General features: G+C 50.8%; 1 long non-coding RNA gene across 1 annotated transcript; it reads left to right on the forward strand.

Annotated features, from left to right (window-relative positions):
* The first annotated feature begins 4,438 nt into the window (after positions 1 to 4,438).
* On the forward strand, positions 4,439 to 10,821 carry LOC143273976 (uncharacterized). Its single transcript, XR_013052349.1, has 2 exons — positions 4,439 to 4,641; positions 10,668 to 10,821. It is a non-coding gene; the product is annotated as an uncharacterized LOC143273976 (long non-coding RNA).
* Positions 10,822 to 11,512: the final 691 nt, after the last annotated feature.

Here is an 11,512-nt window from a genome sequence, read left to right on the forward strand (position 1 = left end):
TCCTCCCAAGTGCTGGGATTAAAGATGTGTGCCACCACTGCCTGGCCTCTATGGTTAACTAGTGGCTAGCTCCGCACTCTGATCTCCAGGCAAACTTTGTTAGAGCACAAACAAAATGTCAACACAGTTGTCCTGAAACACAAGGCTGGAGCTCCGGGGAGGGCTGGCACCTGCTAATTCCCAGTCACAGGGTGGTGCGTGGTTTTTAGAGGGGGCTTAGTTGTGACCTGACCTCCTGTCTTAATGACACACTTTGGGTTCACGTCTGTTTTAGTGCCAGAGCGGTGGAATCAAGTCAGACCCAAAGGGTATGCCCACCGCGCAGCAGATCACCCCTCTATGCAGATTCTCAGCCCGAGCACAGCCACACCAGGAACAGGACCTGCGGCCAGCAGAGCTACTTCCCCTGATGAAATGTGGGTGTTGGGTCTGGATCAGGCTGCTGTGCCCAGCTGTGCTGCGCCTAAGCTGGTAAGTCATTGGTACAGACTGGTTGAGATGGCTTTTAAGAGTCCTCTGTGGTCAGTGTGCTGGAATGTCTTGTCAACATTCCTCTTCCTGTGCCTCCTACCCCACCTCCACCTCTAGACACAGGCTTTTCCCCCATAACAGTAAACCGGAGATGGAATCCTGGGAAAGTTGAAGGGGGAGGGTAGGGGGGGGCGGCGGGGGGGGGGGGGGCAGCGTCAGGAACTGGTCTGTGGTGAAATTGTCTGAGAACAGGGGCGTGTGTAAGGTTAGTATATTAGCTCTTCCAGGTGTGTACAACCTGCAGCCCAGGGACCACATGCACCTAAAGATAGCTGAGAATATGGCCCCAAACAAAATCTTATATAAAACATGAGCTCTTTCTGTAACTCAATTACGGAGTTTTTTGAGCGTAAACTTTGTCGATGACAATGTCACGTTGTGGGTGGATATCTTTGCTAGAATTTCTCTCCTTGGGGGCCGGTGGGATGGTCCATGCCTAATTTAAGAAAGTGAGACCGCTTTCCTGGATAAAGTGTCAGGACCATTGTGCCCACTCTGACTGTCTATGGGACTGTGCATAGCATGCGTTCATCAGCTGCCTGCACCCAGGCCGCCGTCTACAGACTTAGTCCAGGTTCTACCCTGACCCTCAGGTCCTTTTAGAAAAAAATGAAGGTGAGGTCCTCTAGGATGCCTGACTGCTCACAGGAAATGGCTCCTATGTTGCAGGCACCTGCTGCCTCACTGGTGAGTCACTTAGAGAATGTTGGGCCCCAGGGCAAGCCTGTCTAACAAGGACTGTAGGCGCCATGGCCAAAGACAAAATCATGTCTATCTGTCAGCCCTGGGGCCGGGGCCTGAAAGTCCATAAAGTGGGGACAGAGAACTCTTCAGTGGCCCTGGAACCCAGCACTCTGCCACGTTCCCTCACCTGTACTCCACCCCCCCCCACCCCAGTGGCTTTGTACTATTTCTACTTTTTGCAAATGCTTTCTGACTTGTCTGTGTCTTTTTCAAAAACAATAATCTGTCTTTGTGAACATATGTCTTGAGGAAGGAATCTGGGGCTCCCCCCCCAGTAGACAGACCTGTAAAGGGGTGTCCTCAGCATCCTCATCTGGTTAGAATGAACCCTAATTCCAGTGGCAACCGGGGAGACTTGTGTCGTGGAGCACAGGTCATGTAGGCCTCTTCCTGCCATCCCTGAAGGGGTTTGGGGGCTGGAGAGGAACCTGGTCCTGAGATGGCAGAAAGCCAAAGCATGTGGCTGAGATCACGCTGTCTGAAGCAGACCTCACAGCCGGGGTGGAGCCGCCCTAAGGCTATGCTCTCAGTGACCCTGATGTCACCTTTCTCCGGATGCTGTCATCCCCTGAAGGCTCCTCACCTCCCCACCCTGCATCAGGACCTCTGGGCAGTCCTCTGCTGTCTTCTGTGTGTACCTGAGAGTAGTCCATTTCCCTCCTCCACAGTCAAGAGACTCGGATCCCTCCCCTGATGTAATGTTTCTTCCTGTGGAATTCTGAGAGGAGGTTCCCGACTGCGTCCAGTTGTTCAGCCCGGGAGAATCCTGTTGGGGGAAAGATTATCAAAATATTTGCCATCCTTGCAGGGAGCATTTGCTGTGGTTGCTGGGGCTCTGCTGGATGTGAGCGGCGCCGTGGTTCCTCCTGGCTTCTGTCTGCATCCGCCTGCTGAGGAGGCGAGGAGTGAAGACTATATTTAACCCATAGGTGGGAGCTATATTTATCCTCTGAGCCCATTAGGGATGCTCCAGTGCAGTGCAGATGTCTGCCACTGGCACATCCAGATAAATATGCATTTAGGAGTTGTCTCCTTTGAAGCGTTAGATGGGATCAAACCCCGAGTGTGGTAATTAGCATATTCCTGGAGTCTTAGGCACTGAGACCCCAGATACAGTGAAGAGCCCTGAGTTCTGACACTTCTACTGGTTCTGCCCTTGACCTGAGCTTGTATCCTACCTAGCCTGTGGAATGGGGAGGGGGCAGCAGGAGGGATGATCTTTGAGTGGCAGAGAAGCTTCTAGGAGCCTGGTTGTTTAAGTTCCCCTTCATAAGAGATGAAAGACCCATTATGGGCTTCACTGTCCATCTTTGCATTTGTGCGTGTGCATGTGTGTGTGTGTGTGTGTGTGTGTGTGTGTGTGTGTGTGTGTGTGTGTGTGATGTCTCGAAAGTGGTGTCTGGCTATGAAACAAGAATTCTGTGAACAGGGGCTGTTATCATGGCCCTTCCCATTCTTACATTTTATGGACTGCAGTTCAGACCTTGGCAGTCATTCTTACAAGGATGATGCTTTGTTTGAACAATGGGTTGAGAAATTGGATGGAGAAAGAAAAAAAAAAAGGTTCTTCCTGGGATTTAAAAATGGAGAGGGGAGGGCTAAGAATGAGTGAGGCTCATAGGTCATCTGTTCACGGGCGTCTTTTGCCCACCTTTCTCACCCTCCCATGGCACACCTTTAGCGCTGTGATTTCACCTGTATGGGAGTCCTCGGGGACCGGGTCAGAGGCAGGGAGTCTAATTTCCTAGAGCCTGAAACAGTGATCAGGAAGGGGAAAGTTTGTAGGAAGATGAGCTTCAGTTCCTCAGACAGAACTCCACAGATGTTTTCTGCTCTTTGTAACTGTTCTCAGTCTCTTTCTCCCCAAAGAAGACACTTTGTATCTGACAGTCTGGGTAAAAAACAAACAAACAGATAACAAACAACCCAGAAACCACCGGTGAGCCAGCCATCCAGGGATTCAGATGGAGAGTCCCTCAGGCTCGCAAACTGGCCAAGGACGTTGCTTCCCAGCAAAGTGCGGTGTCTTCGTCTGCAGAATGGAGATAGGAGACTCTCCCAGGGTTGCTGTGGGCTGACCATCCCCACATCCAGCACAGGACAGTCCTCCCCCTGTGCCTGAGCTGGAGAGGGTGCTCTGCTTCCCTGTCTGCCTTCTGCACCAAGCCGTAGAGGCAGGAAGCAAGGATTCCTCCTGTAGGACGCTGCTCTCTTTCAGACAAGGCTGGAGTCTTCCTAGAGGTTTCGGGCAGGTTAGAACCTGTGTGCGGCCACCAGCAGTGGACGCTGCTGAAGAGAAGCTATAAATAGGAAAGAGCCCAATGGAGAGAACTCAACAGACCCTTCTCACGTGGCTTCAGCCGCACTGTGGTAGCTTAGCTTGGCTAAGGTCTTGGCTAGGGAATGAACAACAGAAGTGGTCACAGGCAGACAGGATGACTCTTCTCCACACAGGCATCTTCACCCTCTTCAGAAATGGGTCATTAGATTTGGGGTGGCCAGGGCCAGCGTCATGAATAGTTCCTTTCTTTCCTCTGGTCACAGAGGCCTCAGGGCTGGGGGCGGGTGCTAGGATGGAGTGGAGAGGATAAATGGAGGTGGGTATAAAATAGTCTATTTGGTATCTCAACAGGCTAAGATCATGAGGCACATCTGGTGGAGTCCCCAGGGACCCCAAGGCCCTGGCTACCTTCTGCCAGCTACTGGGTTCCTCTGGCGCTCTCCTCATTGCTGACGCCAATATCTTCTCCATTAAAGTTGTGACGGTCTCAAATAGTACCTTTACCTCTTTTCCTCGAAATGCATCTTGCCCTGCTTGCCAACTGGGTGCACAGGTTGGGTTTCAGTCCCAGTTGCTCCCTTGGATGGGCACCCACATCCAGTCAGCAGCACTCACAACTCTGCTTCCCACTCTGTGATTTATGCACACTGCTCTCGAGCTGCCTTCCCAGAATTCCCTGCTCCTGACCCCACTGATCCTTCCTATCAGCAGGGCCAGCTTTATAGGTTGCAAAGTTAGCCCCACACTGCCAGTTTCCAAGCCTGCTTTTGAAGTGGCTGGTGATCCGTTCCAGGAGTTGGTCAAAGGGCATCTGAAGGGCCCCATAGAATGTAACTCAACAATATTCTTTCTGACATCAGTCAGTACTCCAGGCCAGATAAAGGTCCCCTTGGACTCCTATAGGAAGGCCCCCTGAGAGTCCTCTGCTTACCCAGAGGCCAAGAGCAGCATCCCCTCTATAGTGGGCATAAGTGTGTCCCAGAGTCATGGCGGTGCCGCCATCTGTCCTAAGGTCTTCATCTTAGGAGCTTTTGAGGTGGTTTGTAACTTGCCCCCCCCCCCCAGTCCTGCTCAGGATTCCTAAGGTAGGTGGCTAAGTAGATTAGTGCTCTTCCTCCCACCCAGATGGTTCCTTCACCAATGGCCTGGCTCCTGGGGCACAGGGTGGTCTGAAAACATGACATTTGTGTGATTCTATCTCTTCCCGCTTTGAAATTCACAGTTCCTGTCAGAATATCCAGACCACCTGTTTAGACCTGAACGATCTGAAGCCAAGTTTCTGGCAGCTTTGCCAATAACCAGGGGGGCCACTCCCCCAAGGAGCAGAGCTAGAGCTGGGCTGATTCCTGGGTGGTCCTGCCGCTATGAGAGGCCCAGGGAGGAGAGGTTTGGTGTCAGACACCGTCTCCATAGGAGCAAGGAGGAGGCAGCTCTAGACCCAGATAGCAACCTGGACTGGCAGAAAATGTAACGACGAAAAAATCCACCGACTTCAGTTCATGCTGAATTTTCCACTAGGACCCGGTCATAGGACATAGTTACAAAACACCTCTGAGGAACACAAACCCAGATACACGGAGCCAGAAAAGGAACTGGGGTGCGTGTTGCCAGCTGAGGGAGGAGGCACAGAAGAAACACTGGCATCCATGACATGGAGCGGGGGTGGGGGGGGCAGTGGGGGGTTAGGAGCACTTGACGGGCTTTACATATAGTACAGAGGTGGAGACTGGGCTTGCATTTCAGAACATCGCTCAGGCGACTAAATGAAAGATAGACTGAAGAAAGACAGGACAGGAGAGAAGGAGACGAGCTGGGAAGCCATGGACGGCGAGGTGGGAGAAGATGAACACTCGGCCTGGAAGAGAAATAGGAAAAAGGGGAGAGACCCCCCATTTCAAGGGCTAATTAGGATAAAATACCCAGGCTTTCAGTCAACAGTGTGTGTGGGAGGGGCATGCGTATGTGTGTGGGGGCAGTGGAGGGCATTGTGGAGTGTGGGGGGGCAGTGGGGGACATGTGTGGTGTGAGTGTATGTGTATATATGGGAGGCTTTGGGGGAGCACACGGGGACATGTGGAGTGTGTGTGTGCACGTGCGTGCGTGCGTTCGTGTGCTTGCATGCAGAGACAGAGAGAAAGCAGGGTCTAGGGCAGTTCCTGGGGTTCCACCTTGGAACCAGCTGGATGGAGGAGCCATCCCGGCACAGGGAAATACAGCTAGTTTGGGGTGAGCTGGGCTTAGGAGGTGCTGAGTTTGAAATGTCCATGCCATAATCAACATCCCCCAAATGATTTGAATGTTAAAACCTAAAGCTCAGAAAGCAATTTTCATTAACACTGTGGTCACGTATGTGGTGACCAGAGACAGCGGGCTGAGCTCAGGATCAGATAGGCTCGTTCGCAAAAACGGTTGTGGAAAGAAGACTCACGAGGAAACCGGACTGGAAACTCCTGAGTGTCCTGAGTAAACGGTGTCTCAGAGGTCACAAGATCAGGAGGATTCACAAGGGAGGAAGTGAGTAGCGGTGTCCAGTGAAGCTGAAAGACCAGGTGGTACCGGTCTGCACTGCACTAATCGACTCACCAAGAGCTGAGAGTCTCAGGGCCTCTAGCAGAAAGAAGAAGATGGGAAGGAGACACAGTAGGCAGAGGGGGAACAGCGACAAGAGCTAGACACTTAGGGTATGGGGGGCCTGCGCAGCACACCCGGCTGAGCTGGGCTAGCTAGCTGAGGAGAAGCCATAGACACAGAAAAGAGAGAGGGAGAGATTGATAGGGGGAGGTAGGACATATAAGGTGGACGCATGGATGTGCAACAGGAGGATGCCGGCCTGGTCCTCTAAAGTGGGAGGAGCTTGTGGTGAGGATGACTGAGCTGTTGGGTCCTAGGGTAGGTGAAGGGAGGATGAAGAGTCGAAGGCTGGCTGGACTCAACTTCTAGATGAAGTAGAGTTCAGCCGAGCTTGGAGATCATGGGTTCATGGTGGACTAAGCCTGTAGGACTGTGAAGCATCTCGGAAGATTTTAAAGTTCGGGAGAAGATGAAGGAATCTGAGGCCATTGGAGACATGAAGAGAAGGATGTGGATGGACTCAGACTGGCAACAGACTAGTTCATGTGACCAACCATGAGTTCCAAATGGCCGGGAAAGGAATAAGGAAGCGCATGAAGGGACTGATAGAGCATGAAGATGCCCATGCATGAAAGGACAACATGTAGAGGGGAGGGGATAAGAATGTCAAAAAGGGGGTGTCATGAGGGCAGAAGGAGGCGACTGGAATGTCATGCTGGAGCCAGGTGATAGCAAGGTCCAGGTGGGGCCTGGGGAAGGGGACACAGGTGGAGGTCACTGGAGTTGGGAGTGAGTTTATTTGAAGACTGGAACTTTGGGGAATATTGTTACCGGCAGGGAGGAGATGCCTTTGAAGACTACAGCCTCCTCCAGGTGACTGATAATAGCAGTTGTTCAGTGGGTAACAACAGGAGATCAGTCCAGTAGGGTCTCCGGTTGGATCTCTCAGTTTAGATATCTAGAAGAGGAACCCTGGAATCTGCATATTCAAGCTCCCCACTGGCTGCCATGATCAGGCAAGTTTGAGAATATTTCTCTGAGAAAGAGGAAAGCCTCCTCCGTGGAAAACTGGGCCACGAGAAGGATGGATAGAGCAGGATGGAAGTGAAGGATGAAGAAGAGAACAGGAGAGCTGTGGGTAGGTTATAGAGGGCACCCATGCTCAGAAGCCCAGCTTGTAGGACAGGAGCAAGGATGGCACTCTGGGGTCATGATTGGGCTCTATCAGGGCAGCCCAGGCTCCAATGATGACAGAGACACCGTCAGTCCCTGGAGAGTTCTGCCGTGAAAACCCTGCTGCCCACTCACTTGCATGGTATTCTTGTGGGGCGGGCTGCCTGTACGCCCCTGAGCAAGTAAGCATTGAGTTATTTGTGGCTTTGGGTCCTTTGTTCTCTGATGCGCTGTCTCATGTGTGAGCAGGGGAGTTAACGCTTGGTCAAACTCCATTGCCATTGTTTCTTTGGGCGCCTTGTTTTTCTGTGTCTTCCTGCTCATGGTTCCCACGAACAAACGGCCAGTGCCTCAGTCTTCAGTTTTGTCTCTTAGGGATTCACGAGGGTGTCTCGGGAATCTAGAGCTGGCAGTAGACTGACACACACATGGAGTGGACAGTCACCAGTGTGATGTGACAGAGATGATGTGACCAAGGAAACCCGTCTATTCCTTTACTCTCCATATACAATCCCTCATATACCTAAAATCCTGGACTTGAAATGACCAAGTGTGGAGGGACAGACCTGAGTTGTAGCACCCTTGTCTGATCAGCATTCTGACCTCACCCTGCTTAGACACACAACTTCTCAGAGCTCCAGTTTTCGTCTAGAAGACAGAGATAGTGATAGCCAGCTCAAGAGCCGTCTCAAGGACTGAGTAGGCAAAGCACATGGAGATGCCTGTGATGTGTGTTGAAGCAATGCCATGATCACGGAGTCACCGTTACCCACACTCTGCCCTGGGAGCCCAGAGTAAATGGGAGGGGGCCAGGAAGGCAGCAGGAGAGTTGTGGGGCCCATGTCAACGTCCGCAGAGGCATGTTGCCTGTCCTTGTGTTTGGATTTTGTGAGCAGTGCGGTAACAGTATATTTTTGTATGGAGAGCTTCAAGGTCAGAGACCACCCTTCATTCAGGGAGACACTTCCAAGTGTTTGTGACTTGGATACCCGAATCAAGAAACAGAAACTAGAAATTTAATCATCCGACCCAGTCCTCTGTGACTCACTGCAGAATGTGTGGGGATTTATTCGCCGATTTCCGTCCATTTGTCAGTGAGGAAGCCGGGCACTCACTCCCTCTGTGTTCATGAACCTGAGACATACAAGGTCACATGCAGATCGCACACGGCTCAGTCTTCCTGGAAAAGCTGACAACTGAGACGTCTACCTCCCACACTCACGGGGACGGGTTCTGTGACGGGGCAGAGGCCAGGGTAGTGGTACTCGGAGTCCCCAAGTGCAGGAAGAAGGACTTGCCCTCCCGCTGATGACGGGGACATTCCTTTACCCAGCAGAACATTGCCGAGCCCTGGCAGTGCTTCTTAATATTACTCACCTTGCTTGCTAATGTGCAGGTTCTCGGGCAGTGCCCCTGGGTGGGGCTGAGGCTTGGCATTTCTGACAGGTTCCTGGGGGATGGGGGATGGCAGTGAGGCAGCTGCTCCATTGCTCTTGGGGGAAAAGAAAGGCCCCTCTGTGAACCATCTACGGCAGCACCTGTGGTGTCTGCCACGGAGGAGGCTTGAGGGAGGTTCTGACCATCAGAGAGAGCATTCCTTTCCCCCTGGCCCCCACCCTACTGCCATGTCTAAAGCTCCTTTGAAAGGTTCTGTTCGCAAATATTGAGTCTTTTCCAAGCATTATACACCTTGCTAATGCTCTCTTACTCCCCTTGTTTTTATTCTTTAGTGCTGGGATTGGATCTTGTCACTGTGTGTGGGAGGCACACATTCTGAGCTGTGTGTGTCCCATTCTGCTAGCCTCTTGCAAGATTCACTTTGCCACGCTACATGCTACTCAGGCAGCTTAACCAGAACATCTCTGCTCCCTCTGGAGAGCAAGGGTTCACGCAGAGGGAGGGTGCAGGGCACAGAGCAGGGCAGTGCAGATTTGAGGCCTTTCTAATCCCAACTATGTTGTGGCTGGTTAGGCTGCCTTTTTTGTGCCTGTGTTTTCTCAACTCTGAGACTGGCTTCATAACTCCTCCTTTGCCCTTCTCTGGATATCTGGAGAGATTCACGGAGTGATACGTGATAAGGTCTGAGCCCACTGACGGTAAACATAGCTGTTATTCAAAATCGGGCTGTTTCCTCCCGCAGGACATTGAACGCTCAGCCCCTCGTTGCACACACGGAGAGTGTTGCGTTCTCAGGGGCTCCCTCCTCGAATTGGACTGTGTCAACCTTTGGGAACTTTAGTCCTGTCCAAACGGCCACCACCCAAGAGGAGTGTCCCAAACTAACTCGCACACCCGCTCCTACACACTTGTGATGAGAAGGGAGGGATTCCTATGTGGAAGGAGCCAGAGAGGGAATATCAAACCGATAACCTCCCCCGGCTTTCCACTGGCTTTCCCAGCTGTGTTTGCATGGGAATATTGGCGCTTACACACGGCCCCACAGCTTAAAGCTCACTAACCTGTGAGAATTCCGTGCATGTATACAGCGAAGAGTTATTTTAAAAAATGCGCTTGGGGACACAGTTCATCTCCATCCCAATGCCGCTTTTACTCCTTGTATTCCTAAGGGCTTTTTAAACATTGATGTTAACTTTTCATTGTGGTGTTTTTTTTTAAAGCATACTCAAAAAAAGAGTTCGGCAAACATTTTGTCCCAGGAGGGCTCTATTTTATTCATGTCTGTGGGTCTTTTGTCTACACGTATGTCTGTGTATCATTCGAATGCCTGGTTCCTGCAGTGTCCAGAAGAGGGTATATTATCTCCTGGAACTATGTTACAGGTGGTTGTGAGCCACCACGTGGGTGCTGGGAACGGAACCCAGGTCCTCTGAAAGGGCAGCAAATGCTCTGAAGTGTGAAGCTATCTCTCCAGGTCCCCAGAATGACTTTAGAACTCACTATGTATTCACATTACTGTCTTAACCAGATTGGTTTTAGATCACACTGTGAAATGGGCTCATTTGACATTTCTGTTCTCTCTGTCATATTCCTCTTACCCAAAGCAGTCTTTGTAAATTCACCTTTTTAACCATTTCAAACACAGTGTGTGTTGGGGGAGGGGTGCTGAGTGGCCAGGAACCTCAGCTCTCCACATCTACTTGAATTTCCTCCATGGCAGGACATGGATGGAGCATCCACAGGCATGTTCATAGGTGTGGACTTTGGTCCACATCTCAGCAATCAGAGGGCATTATGAGTGAGTGACAAAGGTGTGGGATGATAGCCATGTCCTGGGACTACATCCTGTGGCTCTTAGTCAGAGTCAGATGTACGATATTCGTGCTTTGTTGAGGGGGAAAAAAGGCTGAAAACTCTGGGACTCCCAGCCCCCAGCAAGGTGTTAATTCTGTGTCTCCTGTTTTCTCAGGCATGTGGCTGCCTCTCGACTCCCTCTTTCCACTTATCCTTGAAGAACCAGATGCTGTCAGGCTGTCCATCAAGAAAAAAAGTCAACAAACAATGTGTTAAAGAGGCGATAATTCAATTTAAGCAGAGAAAATAGACTGTCAAATGCTCACTAACTAGCACGGAAGATGTCATGTGTCCTTGTTATAAAGGATGTGACTATTATCACCACTTTATAGGTGGGGAAACTGAGGAAAAGTGAGACAGTTGCTAAGGATTATACAGTTAAGAAGCAGAGACTAGGATTCAAAACCAGGTGTGTCCAGTTCTGAAAGCAGGGTTGCCTATTTACTTATCTGGAGGCGTTACAGCTTTGCCACTAAGAGCACAAAGTCTGAGCCAGATGGTCTCAGTTCAAAGTTAAGCTGCTTTGCCTTTTGCTCTGATACCTGGACAGAAATTGTCCTCCACCCAGAGAAGGGGACAAGAATAGTTCTGCCTCCCCAGGACCAGTGGTGGTGCAGGCTTGTAATTCCAGATACTTGAGAGAGAGGCCGAGGCAAGGGGGGATCACAAGTTCAAGGTCTGTTCCAGTTACAGAGAGAGTTCGTGGTCAGCAAAGACAACTTGGTGAGACCCCACATCATTTAGAAAAAAAAAAAAAAAGAGCTCTGTAAAGCTCTTGGATAGCCAACTTGGTGGGTATTTTCATAATCCAATGACTTAATTTACATAATGCTCTTGGAACAGTAGCTGTAGATAGTAAGTGCTATGTACGTTATTTTTAATTATGAAGGCAATGGGTGTCCGTCGTGGGGAGGAATCAGACAGCTTAGAAAAACACGGAGGAAATAGGAAAGTCCCTTT

Source organism: Peromyscus maniculatus, chromosome 6, assembly GCF_049852395.1.
Source record: "Peromyscus maniculatus bairdii isolate BWxNUB_F1_BW_parent chromosome 6, HU_Pman_BW_mat_3.1, whole genome shotgun sequence".
NCBI classification, from domain to species: Eukaryota; Metazoa; Chordata; class Mammalia; order Rodentia; family Cricetidae; genus Peromyscus; species Peromyscus maniculatus.